This window comes from Nicotiana sylvestris, chromosome 10 (assembly GCF_000393655.2).
Source record: "Nicotiana sylvestris chromosome 10, ASM39365v2, whole genome shotgun sequence".
In the NCBI taxonomy this organism is placed as follows: domain Eukaryota; kingdom Viridiplantae; phylum Streptophyta; class Magnoliopsida; order Solanales; family Solanaceae; genus Nicotiana; species Nicotiana sylvestris.
The window spans coordinates 43,390,968-43,410,842 of record NC_091066.1 but is presented as its reverse complement, the minus strand read 5'-3'; positions in this window follow the sequence as shown (position 1 = coordinate 43,410,842).

Below are 19,875 nucleotides of genomic sequence, written 5' to 3'. Positions count from 1 at the left end.
AAAACTTAGTTCTAGTGAAGAACAACACCTCTTTGAGGTTGTGTTGTCATTGAGGATTGTTGTGGGCTGTATTTGGATGAAATTCCAAGTTGTTGCTGCTGTCTAAGGTGAGTATAACAGCCTACTAATTGTGCTTAATCTTGCTTGTATGTTGGTTAAGTTGTTAGGATGATAAACTACAAGATAATACTTGGGTTAGCTTAAGTCACTTCTATAGTGTTGTATTGCTATTGAGGGTTGTTGTAAACTGAATATAACTTGGATTTTGACTTGAAGTTACTATAGGAGGTATTTATATTGTGTTCTTACTTGTGCCTAAGGTTATCTTGATGTTGATTAAGTTAAATGGATGGGCTAGACATGAACTAGTGAATAAAGTTGCTAATTGAGGATAGTTGAAGTTGTGGATTATTTTTGTTGTTATAAATATATGGTTTAAGGATGGAATAATTTATTAATGACTTCATTATAAAGTTAATAATACTTTTATGTTGAAGGAAGAAGTCTATAAGGATTGATAAGGGGTATACGGATTCCAATCGGAGCTTGCCGCTCGTCGTAATGTAGTTGTGACTTGTTGTTGTTATATGGTGTATTGATATTGATAATTATGTATTGATGGATAGCTCTGGTCATTGTTGTTTGTATATGGTATTGGAGGAGGCCCTTGTTTCAAGGGAGAAGCTGCCAAAATTTACGTAAATGAGCTACTAGCTTAAGTTATAGACTTAGCCTTTGCTCAGCACTGATTTTGAATCTCCTTATACTATGATAGATTGAGTTGACTTGTTTGAAGAGTTGCTTGGAAGTGATTAAGGACTCAACGAGTTTAAGGTATGTTAAGGCACTTTCTTCTTTCTTTTGGCATGATCTAAAGTGAAATGAATACGCTACTTCATAACGGATCTACTCCTAGTAACTAAGGTTGTCCATGTTGTTCTTTCCTTATAAAATTATTCTAAGCAAGTGTGTATGATCCTTGAATCCTACTAAGGTTCATATTGAGGGTATGGATGTCCATAGTGTTCTTAAATCACTCCAAAAGGTTTAGAAGGTGATTCAATGAGTCTAGCATGCATTATATATAGTATCTATTTTACTCTATCGAGCCGCGCTATAGTCAACCGGGTACGACACCTATTGTGCAACCACTGATCAGTTGGGTTTACCGAGATCCACGTGGCCGGGTACGATTCTACCGAACCTTATAATGGCTGGGTACGCTTTTACCGAGTCCTCTTTGAGGCCGGGTACGATATGATGATGATGATGCCCACAGAGGCGAATATTTTAAAAAGTTTATGTATATATATGTATTGTGCATTTCATATCATAGCCCCTAGAGGCACTCAGATGTTACAGGTTGTATCTCCTCTATCTCTCTCTTTACATTACTGTTCTTGTTTATGCTTTCCTGCCTAACATACTCGGTACTTTATTCGTACTGACGTCCCTTTTGCCTGGGGACGCTGCATTTCATGCCCGCAGGTCCCGATTGATAGGTTGACAGTCCTCCTAGTAGGCTATCAGCTCAGCGAAGGTGTTGGTGCACTCCACTTGCTCCGGAGTTGCCTATTTGGTCAGTATGCTTTGGATATGTATTGATTGATATGGCGGGGCCCTGTCCCGACCTTTATGATTTTATGTACTCTTAGAGGCTTGTAGACATATGTCAGGTGTATGGATAATTGTATGGCCTTGTCGGCCTATGTTTCGAGTTTACTAATGGTCATGTCGGCCTTATAGGCCCGTATGTCACATATATTAGTTTGTATATCATGTTGGGTCTTCATATGTTGAGTATTCCCTTATGTTTTATTCTTGTTATCTCATGACGGGTTTTCTGGCTCATTTACTCATGATAACATGATAAGAAAGATATGTTACGTTGGTACTCGGTTGAGTAAGGCACTGGGGTGCCCGTCGCGGCCCTTCGGTTTGGGTCGTGACAGAAGTGGTATCAGAGCAGTTCTGTCCTAGGGAGTCTACAAGCCGTGTCTAGTAGAGTCTTGTTTATGGGTGTGTTGTGCACCACACTTATAAGCAGGAGGCTACAGGGCATTTAGGTCTGTCACTCTTTCTTCTTACTCTAGATCGTGCAGTAGAGCTCAGTTGTAAGAATTCAAACTCCTAAATTCGACTTTAGTCGTAATACAACGATACCTACATCCACAAAGACAGTTGGTAAGAGATTGCATGTGGATGTGGAAGAGTTGAGTCAGTGGAACTCGATTTCACATCATGCTTATGATGAGTAAATATGAGGTCTTCAACAAATCATGTGTATACTAAGATGTGTATGCTTCTTAATAAGGAGCCTTAAGGCACAGATATCTATTCACGAATATGGTGAAAATCTATGAGGAATTCAGAAGCTAGATACAAGTTTTAACAAGTAAAAGAAGTAAGGTGAAGAGGGGTACGAGACACCCAGATAATGAAGATTATCAATATTTTCAAATCAGGCAGAGAAATATAAGCATTTTGGTACCTTCATCAATGACAGAGGTAAGTACAATTGGCCACACCCATCTCAGTTATGTTCTATGGGAGCTAACAGATATTATTTAAGAGAAAGATGGGATATCAGGATCCAGTTGGAGTTAGAGTAACCCAAAAATTGTGGATAGGTTGTTATCATTAACTAACGTTTCCGAAAGATGGTGCAAATGTGGTAATAGATCTCCTTCTAAGACACCCAGATGGTGAACTCTAGAGTAGTACAATCAGATACGAATACTGGAATATTCAGAAATTTCAGAAGATAGGCAGTGGGATCCTAGAAGGGACAAATATTTACCTTAGTATGACTCTAGCCCCGAGTAAAAAAAGAATGTTAGGCATTCCCAAGAGCCAGTGAGATGAAGCTAGGGGAGCTTATAGGGAAAGAACTTTTTGTTGAAGTTTTCAGAATAAAGTGATAGACAAAAAAAATATTATCCGGAGAATAAGAAGAAAATAAATGAAGCACCATGAGTAAGATGTGATATATGGGTGATAACAGTAAATCAAAATATAACACGATGACAGAGTCTATAGTCAAGTAAAGGAAAATACAAGAGGTGGCAAGCCTTAAGGCAATAAAAGAGTATAAGTCATAAAGTCATATTCTTATTTCGAGAAATGAGATGGTGACTTCAACGTGATTACCAGGAGGAAAGGTTAGACCCCAGAGTAATAAAAATCAGTATGGGCTGGTGAAAAAGATAAAACCGAACATGAATTAGGGACCGGAGGATTTGATAATGGTCGACATCGTGAGAATTTCAAAGATCGTGCTCTAACAATAATAGAATAGACAACAGACGAATAACCTTTAAAGGCCATTTAGGAAGTCACTTACCTAAAGCAAGCACTCTGAGCAGAGTTAATCTTAAGGGACTAAGTGTGCCAGTTACCGTAGGTGTCACCTTCGTGCGTAAGAAATTTAGTTATCCCTGGTACAGAAGGTTACCATAAGGTGATTAAGGTTCATTGATAATGTGAAAAGACGCCGAATATGAAAAGGTAAAACAAGTATAGGTAGATCGTCGTAGTACTAAATCTTAGTACTCCCCTGAAGGGGGGAATATGGTGTGATATGGTATTAAGTCGGAGTTAAGCGGTTCAGTTAACTATGGAATGGTAAAGGAAGAATGTGGTAAAAAGGAGAAAGGGATGATGTTGCATTTATTCAGTTCCTGCAGATATGTTGCGAATCCAGAACATTATACAAGCACGACACCGGGGAGAGGCAGTAAAAGTTTCCGGCCAGGATGTTATTGATAAATAAGTGTGAATGGACACTTGATACATTAGGAGCTAGTGGAGAGAGATAAGTTAAGACAAAGGATATATCCCAAGAGGGATTATGCAGAATATATATATATATATATATATATATATATATATATATATATATATATATATATATGAGAATGAACCAACAAGTAATTAGTAGTTGATTCAGGAAGAGCCCAGTTATGGCTAGACAAAAGGTCACAGATAAATCAATAGATCATGCAAGATAAATGTAGTGAATCGCAGCATAGTGAATTCAGTCTCGCAGATACGAGATCACAATCATTTGAAAAAAATTTCAGATAGGAGTTGAGGCAGTTAAAGGTACCATTTTTAAGGTTTATGAAAATAAGAGAGAGTGCCACTAAGGAGACAATAAAAATTTGAGCTTAGAAGTAACCCTACGAGCACAAAGGCATAAATTTATGTAACTAAGGATTATTATAGGCGAGTAAGAATAACGAAAATTACCTTCGGGTGTACGATATATCAAGCTCGCAACTTTACAAGAGCCAGAAGGTCTCCCTAAGTACTACAATGAAAGACTAGCTGAGGAAATAAGGAAGAAGGTTTCCACCTAAGCATAGTGAGCTAAAGAGTAAATGATCCTGTAACAACAGTCTCACTACAATATTGTATACACTCCATAAGAAAGTGGCACCTATCATGGCTAATGAATGGTAAAAAAAAGCCATCAAAGGTGATGTTTGAGATCATATGAGGTACAGGAAATTATAGTATTCGTGGGCAAAAAGACAAGCCAAGTATTCATGCAACAAGTGATAGAACGACCAGCAAAAGTAATTGCTTACATTTAAGGACAACTGAGAAGGCACGAAAGGAAATTTATGGTGCTAGCAAGTTAAAGTAAGGTTGCGAGTAGTATAAATAGATCGGTGTAGGTCCTAAGGTAAAGTATTGTAGAGCAACAAAGTTTTAGGTAGATAGGAGTAAGGATATGAAAAGGTGAGTGAGAAGGTGACAAGAATATGTATGTCCTCGGGATTAAACCCATCAAAACAAGGGAGATGATGATTTCCATATGTAATAAAAAGCTCGATACAGCCTGAATGAACACAGAGGAGTCTGAGACTAGGTGCATTTTGAAGAGATGGAATGCTGCCCTGGCAGTAGAATAAGGGTGTAATTGTGATAGATAAGTGGATGATGCTTAGGCCTTTGATTGAGTAATGATTTAACGAGAAAGGGATTTCATTAATTGCACGGGATTAGAATACCCCCATAAGATGAATCGCGTTGGGATGCAATGAAATACGGTTATTGAAGTATAGTATTATCCCTAGGTGGATCAGGAAAATCACTTCATATGTTCCCCGATAAGATGTGAGCCCTAGTGACAGTGTATTACGTAAGAGGTTGCAAGTTATCAGTGATAGATTATAGATCAACATTAAGGTGAATAAACAATAGATGGGTACAAGTTCCAAAGTATGAGATGAGATTTGTTTGTTATTCTTAAGATGAATAAAAATGAGGAAGCACTAAAGGACTTAGATTTATACATATAGGATAAGCAGCGAGAGAGTAACCTGGAGTTGGGTAGCAAGCCTCGGTAATTATAAAACGAAGTAAGTTTTATGGTATAGTATAACCTGCCTAGATGTAGTAAATCCATAAGGATAGATATGCAAGGCTATGAAACAAGAGATAGCAATAGTCTTAAGTTCGATAAAGTACCAAGCGAAAGACATCAATACACCTATAGATGCCTAGAGGGACAGCTTTTCATAATTCTGTATATGTTCATACGGTGAGGCTTATAGATTGGCTAAAAGATGGAGGAAAAAGGGAAGACGAGTCGCTAGGCACTCATATAAGGACACAGTCGTACATACTGCATGATATAAGGTAGCAAATGTTACGATGTTGGAAAAATTCCGACCACATGTCATGGCGTGACAAAGAGGCCTAAAAGGGGGGAATGCCCAAGCGTTTGGATTTATTCACAAAACTGTTGCTTAGATGGCAAGATGAACATTAAAGTATTCGTAAGAGCCATAGTTTATGAAATTGATAAGTGCATCAGTCAACATTCGAGGACGAATGTTCCAAAGGGGGGAATGATGTTACACCCCAAGTTTTCATACGTGAGAGTACATCGTAAGTCATTGATGTAAGCTCGGAAATGAGATTCTATTTGGAAGCAAATAAAGTAAGTTAATAATGTTACCTTGGAGGTTACAAATATTTAAGATCATGAATAACGATTACCAAGAGGGTTGGAAATCTTAGAAGCTAAACCAATTGAAGAAAATAAGTTTCGTCGAAAGTCGACAAGTTTCGAATGTTATAACATGTACTTTGGGGTGAGACTAGGGTTATTAACATGATAAGTAGGTTATTATATGAGTTATTTTAGTCGTATGATAATCATTTTCTACATTTTGAAGGCAAGCAAGTTGTGGAACAAGAGTTGGCAAAGGTCATCACAAGTTATATTCATGGGATGTTCTATCTGAGAATTTCTCCAAATATACTAGGAATCATGGGGTGTTCTACCTACCAAATTGAAGATCTATGAGTCTAGTTTCTAACTCATTAAACCGTTCATCAATACGATATCGGAGTAGAGAGATATTCGTGTTTTCGCGAGACCGCACAAGAAGCTCCTAATGGGACCCACTTAGGCGGTGGTTGACCTACTTCAATTTATAAACGATTTGAACGCCTATTTTTGCTCACTTTTCAACTAAATTCGTCTCCAAACTTCTCCTAACCCTCCTAAACATATATCACAAGGGTTTGAAGTGATTCCAAAGTGATTACACCATATTTCAACATCAAAACTTAGTTCTAGTGAAGAACAACACCTCTTTGAGGTTGTGTTGTCATTGAGGATTGTTGTGGGCTGTATTTGGATGAAATTCCAAGTTTTTGCTGCTGTCTAAGGTGAGTATAACAGCCTACTAATTGTGCTTAATCTTGCTTGTATGTTGGTTAAGTTGTTAGGATGATAAACTACAAGATAATACTTGGGTTAGCTTAAGTCACTTCTATGGTGTTGTATTGCTATTGAGGGTTGTTGTAAACTGAATATAACTTGGATTTTGACTTGAAGTTACTGTAGGAGGTATTTATATTGTGTTCTTACTTGTGCCTAAGGTTATCTTGATGTTGATTAAGTTAAATGGATGGGCTAGACATGAACTAGTGAATAAAGTTGCTAATTGAGGATAGTTGAAGTTGTGGATTATTTTCGTTGTTATAAATATATGGTTTAAGGCTGGAATCATTGATTAATGACTTCATTATCATGTTAATGATACTTTTATGTTGAAGTAAGAAGTCTATAAGGATTGATAAGGGGTATACGGATTCCAATCGGAGCTTGCCGCTCGTCGTAATGTAGTTGTGACTTGTTGTTGTTATATGGTGTCTTGATATTGATAATTATGTATTGATGGATTGCTCTAGTCATTGTTGTTTGTATATGGTATTGGAGGAGGCCCTTGTTACAAGGGAGATGCTGCCAAAATTTACGTAAACGAGCTACTAGCTTAAGTTATAGACTTAGCCTTTGCTCAGCACTGATTTTGAATCTCCTTATACTATGATAGATTGAGTTGACTTGTTTGAAGAGTTGCTTGGAAGTGATTAAGGACTCAACGGGTTTAAGGTATGTTAAGGCACTTTCTTCTTTCTTTTGGCATGATCTAAAGTAAAATGAATACGCTACTTCATAACGGATCTACTCCTAGTAACTAAGGTTGTCCATGTTGTTCTTTCCTTATAAAATTATTCTAAGCAAGTGCGTATGATCCTTGAATCCTACTAAGGTACATATTGAGGGTATGTATGTCCATAGTGTTCTTAAGTCACTCCAAAAGGTTTAGAAGGTGGTTCCATGAGTCTATCATGCATTATATATAGTATCTATTTTACTCTACCGAGCTGCGCTATAGTCGGCCGGGCACGACACCTATTGTGCAACCACTGATCAGTTGGGTTTACCGAGCTCCACGTGGCCGGGTACGATTCTATCGAACCTTATGATGGTCGGGTACGCTTTTACCGAGTCTTCTTTGAGGTCGGGTACGATATGATGATGATGATGCCCACGGAGGCGAATGTTTTAAAAATTTTATGTATATATATGTATTATGCATTTTATATCATAGCCCCTAGAGGCACTCAGATGTTACAGGTTGTACCTCCTCTATCTCTCTCTTTACATTACTGTTCTTGTTTATGCTTTCCTGCCTAACATACTCGGTACTTTATTCGTACTGACGTCCCTTTTGCCTAGGGACGCTGCATTTCATTCCCGCAGGTCCCGATTGATAGGTTGACAGTCCTCCTAGTAGGCTATCAACTCAGCGAAGGTGTTGGTGCACTCCACTTGCTCCGGAGTTGCCTATTTGGTCAATATGCTTTGGATATATATTGATTGGTATGGCGGGGCCCTGTCCCGACCTTTATGATTTTATGTACTCTTAGAGGCTTGTAGACAGATGTCAGGTGTATGGCCTTGTCGGCCTATGTTTCGAGTTTACTAATGGTCATGTCGGCCTTATAGGCCCATATGTCGCATATATTAGTTTGTATATCATGTTGGGTCTTCATATATTGAGTATTCCCTTATATTTTATTCTTGTTATCTCATGATGAGTTTTCTGGCTCATTACTCATGATAACATGATAAGAAAGATATGTTACATTGGTACTCGGTTGAGTAAGGCACTAGGTGCCCGTCGCGGCCCTTCGGTTTGGATCGTGACAAAAGTCATGATCCTCATTCGACTTGTAGTGCCCCAAAGGGTTTTCATCAACAAGCCTCTCTCATTTGTTCATCTCTCAACTCACCATCGACTTACTGTGCCTGCGAGGGTTTTCACCAATAAGACTCTCTTATTTTAAATTTTCTCTCTGTGCCCATGAACAAAGTGTTACCCATGATGTAAATCATACCTCTATCTCGCTTGACTTTGCATCCTCAAAGATTGATCGGAAGGTCTTTCTTTGGATCATATTGTAGGCTTTTGGACAGGTTTAGAAAGAAAGGTGGCATTGGCTCCAAATAATTTAAGATGAAAAGAGTTCAAAATTACAACTTTTGGAATCAGATCTTTTTCAAAACCAAAACTGCTGCCCCAGTTTCTTTGAGTCTGGGAAATTTTGGATTTTTATTTTGATGGGATCGAACCGTGTAAGGCTGCCTGTGTATCCTTAAAAGGAATCAGGTCGAACGTAGTTCTAACAAAAGTTGTTTGTTTTTGTTGCTTTTATTTCTTCCTTTTTCATTTCATTTTTTTTCTTCTTCTTCTTTTTTTTTTCCTTTCATTTTTTCCTCTTTTTTCTTTTTTTTTTCTTTATTCATTTTTTTCATCATTTTTTTCATTCTCTAATTCTGCTCCTAATTCCAAAAGAGGGGTATGAAAGAAAATAAATAAGGCTCAAAAGGGATAACAAAGGATAAACGTGTTTGGGTAGCGAAACAAAATGCCTTTGTCATTTCAACTTTGAACATGCCAAGTGCAAAATGCAACTGAAAATGAGCAAAGAACTCATATATAATATCTCTCGATGGCATCAACACAAACAGAAAGTGCCGATGGGCAATACCTTTGTCCCAATGAATGATCCTTGCCAATTCGAAGCAGACTTGACTCAACCTTGCCTTGATGTGGAAGAATGCATTTCAACACTGAATGATCTACCTCAAACTGTTCGGGAGACATTTCCTTTGTATGCTCCTATCAACCTCTTGATTTCCTAGACAAACTGCCTCAGTTTCACTCAATTCAAGCTTCAGGCTATCTCAGAATGCGTGAATCTTTACTCGTTTCCTCATATGCATCTTTTTATCATATTCAAAACTATGTTTCATTATTCCATGATTAGATTGTCTTTCAAGATCTGGCTAAAAACTTCGCATGCATGTCATGTCACCAGAACTGGCCTGGAGAGAACTATATACAAGAAAAGAACTAAACGAAGACTGCTAATAACAGAAAAACAAAATCTCATTTGACCAAAGGATGGAAGGGTTTGAACAACATAATAAGATCTATATTAAAAACCTGAAACAACTCTAGATGATAGACTTAGAGACGCAAAACTAACTAACAAGACTCCTAAGGATAGGCAAAAGAGGATAGAAGGGTTTGAATCACCAGAACAAACAAGATAAAATCTGGGCTACAACTCTGAAATAATCGGATAGCAGAAAAGATGTCAAAATAAACTGCGAAGATTCCTTCCCGATGAGAAAATGAGGTTCTTTCTAATTTCCAAACTCGAGATCTTAGCCACTGAGTTGCACATCAAAATTACTGGTACCTTCACCAACTTCAATCATATTATCTTCACCACGTGGCTCATTGACTCCTTTGAACAACCATTCCATAGCACTAACTGTTGAATTAACGACTGACCCCCTAAGAGATCTTGCCGCAAATGACTCACCCTAGGACTTGAAAGAACCTGCACATTCGTTGTCATGGCAAACCATCCCAATAATTTGTGCGTAGTCACGTGCCTGTAGAGGATTATGTGTGACACTTGGGGTATTACTGACTTGGACCACAATTATCCCTTCTTGAATCATTCTTTCTATCTCCCTTTTCAAAGCATTACAATCTTCAATACTATGACCTTGGACATTAGAGTGGTACATGCACCGTACAACATGATCAAAACCTTTTGCATACGGGTCTGGAGTATAGCTGAGGAGCGGCTCAATCAGGCTAGAATGTTTTAACTTTTCAAACAAGCTTGTGTAGGATTCTCCGATTGGCGTGAAATTATCTTTCTACCTTTGTTTCCCTCCATGCGTATGTTTTTAGGGTTATAGGGTGCCTGAAAATGCTGTGAAGGTGCACGAGAATTTTGGGATGCTGATGCTCGCCCAGGGAGTGACCCAGTGGTTGGACAGATGGCCGAACATTGTTCGGAGGATAATACTGGGGTGGATTATGTGGAGCTCGGGGATATTCATGGGGTCAGTATTGAGGTTGAAAGCATTTAGCAGGGTTTCCCACTGGGTCCTGTCGTTGGCGGGGCTCAGTAACATCTTTTCTATCAATCGGAGGACTGACCCCAACAACTTGTTCGTTCCATCTGAACCAAAACTCCCTAAAGCCTTCCTTGAGTTTCTTTTCCATCTGAGATAAGGAGGAGCGGTCTGGGATAATGTCTACATTGTACTAATAATGCCGAACAAAATCTTGAGCCAGGTCACCCCATGTATGCCACTTACTAGTGTCTTGGCGGGTGTACCACTCCAGAGCTACCCCATTCTGACTCTGACTAAAATACACCATCAATACTTCATCTTTCCCGCAAACACTTCTCATTTCACTGCAATAACCCCTCAGATGGGCTACTGGATCTCCATGTCCATCATATAAGTTAAGCTTTGGCATTTTAGACCCTTTCAGCTTTCTGGATATCTCATCATGCTCCACTGTCTTAGCAGGCTTTGCAGTCTCATTGGGAGGCTCAAAATGAGGAGCATAAGAGTATGGACCCGAGACCTTGAAAATTAGTTCTGGAGCATAGTGTCGGACATCGGGGACTTTGAATGCATGTTCATTAGAAGATCGATGGAGGGTAGCTCGCGGAGGGGCTAAAAAATAGGAGCAGATGTTAGAACAGGGTATGCGGTTATTTTGGCTGGTGGAGCATGGAAAGTTTGGGAGACATCAATACCATCGGAAATCTGGATTCGTGACAATGGCGGAATGGTGACGAGGCTTTCATTGTAGTTAGTGGGAAATAATGGTGGAGAATGCCCACTAATCCAGGCTTGGTACATTTCGGCCATCTATCTTTTCAACCTTAGGACCTCTTCTTTCAACTCAGATTCTGATTCAACAATCTCCTTAGGCGGATCGACAACGCCTGTGTCCAAGTCTTTGCTAGCCATGACTTCCTTGCTTTTGACCTTGTATTGTATGGACGAATAGCCAAAGTGCCACAAACTAACCACCATCTGTTATGATAACAATGAAAGTAACAAAGAGAAACAAAACAAAGCCAACATGTTAGTGTTCAGACATTTGTCAAATAGAAATATCACATTGCGTGCAATGCCCCTAGCAACAATTTAACAGTTCTAGAATAATTTCGAGGGTCACAAGGTCATTTGGCATCATCCCAATTTTGTTCATTTCAATCATCTCTTTTCTTTCTTTTCTAGCCCTTCTTGGCTTGCTCATTTTTCTTTCTGATAAACACTCTTTTCTTTCCTCTCACTTCCCACATCTACAATTTCATCTTTTTTTTTTTAGTTTTTAAATAAATGATTCGATTGAACCCTATGTAGGTTACCTACGTATCATGTCCCCCATGAATCAGATCAAGCATAGTTCTAGAAAAAATAATGGACAAATAAACTAAAAATCTTTTTAAAATTTTCATTTTTAACTTTTTTGGTTTTTCAAATACAAAACAGGAGGTACGATAATGAGAGACTCGACAAACTAAACTATACTATGACAACTCTGACACCAACTAAATGACTGAATACTACTGTACAAGACTAGAAAGTAGAATATGAATAATAGATTCAAAAACATAAAAAGGCTCCTCAAGTAGCTCGTGCATGCAATGGTCTTGACTAGAATTGTCCTGTAGTATTTGCCATGCTCAAACTCTAGCAAATTGATACATACCTGAATGGGAGAAATAAGATCAAATAGAGTTAGTGACTCAAGACACATGTGATGCCACGACACCTTCTATTGGACACATGGAAGGCATGATTAAGGCTATTTTTGCAAAATGACCTACGTAGCCAAAATGTGGCTACTAGCACAAACTCAACAAAGATGACCTCAAAGACATGGACATACCTAACTAAGGCTTATATGGATTCGAACTCCCAATAATCATGACCCAAAATTAATTTGCAGAAATGACCCATTTTGTAAAAATGACCGATATGACCCGAAGTAGCTAAAGATGCAAAATCAAAAAGGAAGGACTTTAAAGTAATATGATACCTAGTTGTGGACTCAAGATCCTAAGACATGGGTAATTGAACCACTTTTACAAAAATAACCCTATTTTGCAAGAATGGCCGATGTGGCCAAAAGTGGTTAGACATGCAAGATTTGGCTAAGACCCCGCAAATCCAAGAACCTAAGACTCACTAGAAAGATCGGAACCTATGTGGGTTGCCTACGTATCCCGCCCCGAAAGACGAGAATCAGGTTCGCGTAGTTCGGGAAGATCAGACATGGGAGAAAACTCTTTTAAAAATGCAACTAATTTGGAAAAACTATTTTTTTTGTCTTTATGAAAAATGATGGAAAATGTAAAATCTTTTTGGAATTTTTTTTTTGATTTTTGAAAAACTATGAAAGAAAAATGTGTGTGGGCCCTGCTTGCTTCATTTTATATTTCACCCTCAAATATCCTTGGTCCGCTAAATGATCCTTTACCCTTAAAGAGATGCAGCATGCAGCACATAGGGATGATTAAATGTCTTTTTGGGCCATAAGCCCATTTTGACATAATTTGGATAGGCCTCCTACAACGGGACACGGTGCTTGAGACCGAACCTTGCTAGGTTTAAATGATATGATGCACATAAGCATGACCTAAAGGCTGACCTACAGTTTGGGTTCACTAGACAAGGCAATTTGGGGAGACACTTGGTCGATGGCGGCTACTTTAGCTGTCCTCCCACTTCACGCTCCCACGCCACCCCCTAATGACACAGGTGACTCACAAAAAGGCCGTGTACGCTCAAACCTACTCCGGAAGACTTGTTGCAGAAAGAAGACTCGGATTATGCAAATGATAACAATTTATAAAACAATAACACATAAAGGAAATATTGTAAACAAATAAGCAACTAGCAAATAATAAAACGACATAAAATAAAAATCAAATAAAGCAAATAAAACACATAAAAAGCCTCAATCGAACATCCTAAAAAGTCAACAAGATCAAGTACTAGCTCGAACCTTCAACTCCCCAGTAGAGTCGCCAGAGCTGTCACACCCTTTTTTTTTTACAAACCTCACTTAACCTTCTTAAAATTAATAAAAGAATTTGTAAAGCTTGAAAAGGGTTTTCCAATTAGAACATGATAAAAATTGTGTTTAAAAGGAAATAACTCAGAGTCACCATCTGACATTGATTTCGGTATGGCAGGTCACCGATTTTAAACATGATTTTTCCTTTAAAATACTTTGGACTCCAAAACTAAGTCCGCACCAGAGATTTGGGTAATGGGGTTCATTTGACTCGGGGAGAAGGTGTTAGGCACTCCCTAAGTCCCGTAACTAGTACGGTTGTATCTCCGATCTAGTTGGCTTTAAAGGATATTCTAATTGATGTAAAAGCACACAAAACGAAAATAAACAATCAAAAGAGGCTCGAGATCCTCCCCACCTAATAAAATAAAACAAGAATAAAAGTACTCTGAGTTTTGCTCTCAACTTCCAAATACAAATACCTCGGGGCATACCCCGGATAAAATATATACAAATCCTTCGGGGCATTCCCCAGATAAATTTAACTAAGGGAACGACCTCTCGCCTCAAAAAAAAAAAATCCTAAGGCTTGCCTACCCAAATTTTGTCGGCCTAAACATGCTACTAGCGGTCAATATAGCAAAATAAATAAAGAAAACTAAGTAAAAGCAAAATCTAAATCATGCTCATTTTCCTTTAACTTCTTATTTCATGCATTTGACCAAGCCCAATCCTATGACATGAGAGTGATTAATTACTAATGGACTTTGGTCATTCTCCTAATTCCCACGACCCAATAGTTATCCAAACAATTTCATGTCCAACAGAATCAATTACCAACTAAATAAAGTATCCTGAATAAGTATCCAAAGCAAAAATGAACATTTAAGAAAGAGACTGGGTGGCTAATAAAAGCAAAGGTGAATGATTAATACTGGTGATTTAATAAGCAAGTAAAGTCACAAAACATCCGAAAACTGAATAAGATTGATTTATTGCCCAATAAGTTCGCCAAACTAGCTGGGTTTCACACCGAAAATATAGCCTTAAACTACGAACAGAAGACATGCACATCATGGGACATACATTAATCCTCTATCACCTTATATGGCAATCAGATATAACTTAGTCATAACCAGCAATCCATTTGTTTTGGTTTAGCACTTCACAAGGACTAAAATGAAGTGACTTAATCATATTTCCTCAAAGTTAGGACATGTGACTAAATTACAGTGGAGAGTTGGAACTAACAAAGCACATTCACTACAAATTGGGAGTCAATTAATCTCTTTTTAGAATCTACTTCACATAGCTTGAATTTAACAAGGTTGGTGATAAACTCGTTACCAAACAAAAATAACGTCAAATACCCTTGAAATTACTAAAGTGACATGCGGCAAAACTTTATTTATTATTATTTTTAGAAAAAAAGCATTTGACCTATTCAAACAATAACTGATTTCTATCCTTTAAAGAAACAAAACAAAAAAACTGAAATAGTCAACTTCACTTTTAATAGACCGGAAGATCAAAGTAGTAGTATATTAATAATTTTGAAGCAAATACGATCAGTTCATTTTACTTATAAAGCTCACAAAAGTTTGATTGAAGATTTTATTCACATAATCCAATTCCAAAAGAAGCTAGTAAGCATGTCATATTAAGATAGCTCAAACACAAACTTGGCACACTAGCGGTACAAGAATCTAAATCCAAGCAAACTTCTCATCTCCTAATGGCTATCATCATATTTAGATCAACAACTCAGAAAATACAGAAGAGAAAAGAGATGAACCTGAAAACGCTCTTAATTAATTCTGCTCGCAATCAAATACAACTAAATCTGACAGTGAAAATCCACGACAAACAACATCCAAGGAATAGGAACTCGCGATTTCGAACGGACCTCAATTGGCAAGCAATCGATGACTCGAGTGACCTAGAATCAATACCAAAACTCAAATGACCTCCACATTCGAACGAAAACCAGAAAAGGAAGCGTAGTATTTTTTTTGTTTAAGAATCTGAAGCGAAAACTGAGAAAAAAAAGAACTGATAATTTTTAGCGTTTTTTGTTCTGAATCCAATAGCTTCCCGTACCAAGGCTGTTGCCTTCGATTCTATCATCACAAGTATTATACTGGTTTGTCAATGAGATGCATCGGTTCTATTCGATCCAGGCTCCTTTTATTCTTATGTGTCTTCTTATTTTGCTCCACATTTGGGTGTATCTCGGGATTCCTTGAGTTTCCCTGTTTATGTTTCTACTCCTGTGGGAGATTCTCTTGTTGTGGACCGTGTTTATCGGTTATGTTTGGTTGCTCTTAGTAATTTTGAGACCATAGCCGATCTATTGTTGCTTAGCATGGTAGATTTTGACATTATGTTGGGCATGGACTGGTTGTCGCCCCCTTATGCTATTCTTGATTGTCACGCCAAAACCGTGACGCTGGCTATGCCAGGTGTACCGCATGTTGAGTGGAGGGGTACTTTAGATCACACTCCCAGTAGAGTTATTTCTTTTCTTAAAACTCAGCATATGGTTGAGAAGGGGTGTGACGCGTATTTAGCTTATGTGAGAGATGTCATCATTGATACTCTTTCAGTTGATTCCGTTCTAGTAGTACGAGATTTTTTCGATGTGTTTCCAGCTGACCTTCCGTGCATGTCACCTGATCTGTTGCTAGGCACTCAACCTATTTCTATTCCTCCGTATCGTATGGCTCCTCCTGAGTTGAAGGATCAGTTACAGAAATTTCTTGATAAGGGTTTTATTCGGCCCAGTGTATCACCTTGGGGTGCTCCTATCTTGTTTGTGATAAAAAAGGATGGTTCTATGCGTATGTGTATTGATTATCGCTAGTTGAACAAAGTTACAGTTAAGAACCGTTATCCTTTGCCTCATATTGATGATCTATTTGACCAGCTTCAGGGCGCACAGGTGTTTTCTAAGATTGACTTGCACTCAGGTTACCATCAGTTGAAGATTCGGGAGCCAGATATCTCGAACACTGCTTTCAGGACTCGGTATGGTCATTACGAGTTCCTTGTTATGTCATTTGGGCTGACCAATGCCCCAGCAGCCTTTATGCATTTGATGCACAGTGTGTTCCGGCTGTATCTTGACTCGTTTGTCATTGTCTTTATTGATGATATTCTGGTGTATTTCCGGAGTCAGGAAGATCATGAGCAGCACCTGAGGACTGTGCTTCAAACTCTGAGGGAGAAGAAGTTATATGCTAAGTTCTCAAAATGTGAGTTTTGGTTGGATTAAGTGGCATTCTTAGGCCACGTGGTATCGAGTGAGGGTATTCATGTGGATCCGAAGAAGATAGAGCTGTGTAGAGTTGGCCTAGACCATCCTCAGCTACTGAGATCCGCAATTTCCTTGGTTTGGCAGGCTACTACTGTCGTTTTGTGGAGGGGTTTCATCGATTGCAACCCCTATGACCAGGTTGACCCAGAAGGGTGCTCTATTCAAGTGGACGGAGGAGTATGAGACGAGCTTTCAGAATCTCAAGACAGTTTTGACTACAACCCCAGTTTTGATATTGCCTATAGGCTCGGGGTTTTATACGGTCTATTGTGATGCCTCGCGGGTTGGCCTTGGAGCGCTGTTGATGCAGGACGGTAGGGTGATTGACTACGCGTCCAGACAGTTGAAGATACATGAGAAGAACTACCCTGTTCATGACCTTGAGTTAGCTGCCATTATTCACGCCCTGAAGATTTGGCGCCATTATTTATATGGGGTTCCCTGCGAGATTTATACTAACCATCGAAGCTTACAACACTTGTTCAAGCAAAAGGATCTAAATTTTTGCCAGAGGAGGTGGTTAGAGTTGCTGAAGGACTACAACATCACTATTTTGTATCATCCGGGCAAGGACAATGTGGTGGCCGATGCTTTGAGTTGCCGGGCAGAGAGTTTGGGGAGTTTGGCTTATTTACCAGTATCAGAGAGACCTATGGCGATGGATATTCAGGCTTTAGATAGCCAGTTTGTGATATTGGATCTTTTAGAGCCCAGTTGGGTTTTAGCTTGCGTGGTTTCTCGGTCTTCCTTATTTGATCGTATCAGGGAGCGGTAGTATGATGACCCTCATTTGCTTGTCCTCAAGGACAAGGTTCAACACGGTGATGCCAAGGATGTGACCATTGGTGATGATGGGGTATTGAGGACGTAGGGTCAGATTTGTGTACCCAATGTTGATGGGCTTTGAGAGTTGATTCTAGAGGAGGCCCATAGCTTGCGGTGTTCTATTCATCCGGGTGCCGCGAAGATGTATTAGGATTTGAGGCAGCACTACTGGTGGAGGTGGATGAAGAAGAATATAGTTGGATTTGTAGCTTGGTGCCTCAACTGTCAACAGGTGAGTATGAGCACCAGATTCGGGTGGGTTACTTTAGCAGATAGAGATTCCGGAGTGAAAGTGGGAGCGGATCACCATGAACTTTATAGTTGGGATCCCACGGACTTTGAGAAAGTTCGATGCTATTTGGGTGATTGTGGATCGGCTGACCAAGTCCGCTCACTTTATTCCTGTGTGTACTACTTATTCCTCGGAGCGGTTGGCGGAGATTTATATCCGGGAGATTGTTCGTCTGCATGGTATTCCAGTGTCCATCATTTCAGATAGAGGTACTCAGTTCACATCACGGTTCTGGAGAGCCGTTCAGCATGAGTTGGGTACTTAGGTGGAGTTGAGTACACATTTCACCCTCAGACAGACGGACAGTCCGAGCGCACTATTCAGATTCTTGAGGATATGCTCCGTGCACGTGTGATTGAGTTTGGAGGGTCTTGGGATCATTTCTTGCCATTGGCGGAGTTTGCTTACAACAACAGCTATCGGTTCAACATTTAGATGACACCATATGAGGCTTTATATGGGAGACGGTGTAGATCCTCGGTGGGTTTGTTTGAGCCGGGTGAGGCTAGATTATTGGGCACAGACTTAGTTCAGGATGCTTTGGAGAAGGTTAAGGTGATTCAGGATAGACTCCGCACAATCCAGTCCATATAGAAGAGTTACGCGGACCAAAAGGTTTATGATGTTTCCTATATGGTTGGAGAGCGGGTTCTGCTTCGGGTTTCGCCTATGAAGGGCGTCATGAGATTTGGGAAGAAAGGAAAGTTGAGTCTGAGATTTATTGGCCCTTTTGAGATATTGAGGCATGTTGGAGAGGTTGCTTATGAGCTTCCTTACCTCCCAGCTTGGCCGGAGTTCATCCGGTATTCCATGTTTCAATGCTTCAGAGGTATCACGGTGATCCGTCGCACGTGTTGGATTTCAGTTCAGTCCAGTTGGACAAGGATCTATCTTATGTTGAGGAGCTAGTGGCAATAATGGACAGGCAGGTTAGAAAGCTGAGGTCAAAGAACATTGCATCAGTAAAGGTTTAGTGGCGGGGCCAGCCGGTCGAGGAGGTGACCTGGGAGACCGAGCAAGATATGCGCAGCCATTACCCTCCTCTTTTCACTTCTTCAAGTATGTCTTTATGCTCGTTCAAGGATGAACGAATGTTTATATGTAGGAGGATGTGACGACCCGTCCGGTCATCTTAAGAATTTACTCCCCAATCCCCTATTAACTGCTTTCCCCAAGTTTATTTCTGCTATTTTGACTTACCAGGATGTTTGGTTTCGAGTTTCGGAGTGTTTTGGGACACTTAGTCCCTAAATGAGAGTTTAAGTGTTGGAAAGTTGACCGTAGTCGGAACATTGTGAAGACGACCTCAGAATGGAAATCCAATGGTTCTGTTATCTCCGTTGGGTGATTTCGATTTTAGGAGCGTGTTCGGATTGTGTTTTGGAGGTCCGTAGCTAATTTAGGCTTGAAATGCCGAAAGTTGAATTTTGAAGTTTCCGGTCTGATAGTGAGATTTTGATCCGAGGGTCGGAATGGTATTCCAAAAGTTGGAGTAGCTCTGTATTGTTGAATGTGACGTATGTGCAACATTTCAGGTCATTTGGACGAGGTTTGATAGACTTTTTGATCGAAAGTGTATTTTGAGAATTTTGGAGTTCTTAGGCTTAAATCCATGGTTAATTTGAGGTTTCGATGTTATTTTAGGTATTTTAAGGATTGGTACAAGCTTGGATAGTGGGTTGTGACTTGTTCGTGCCTTTGGTTGATGTCTCGGA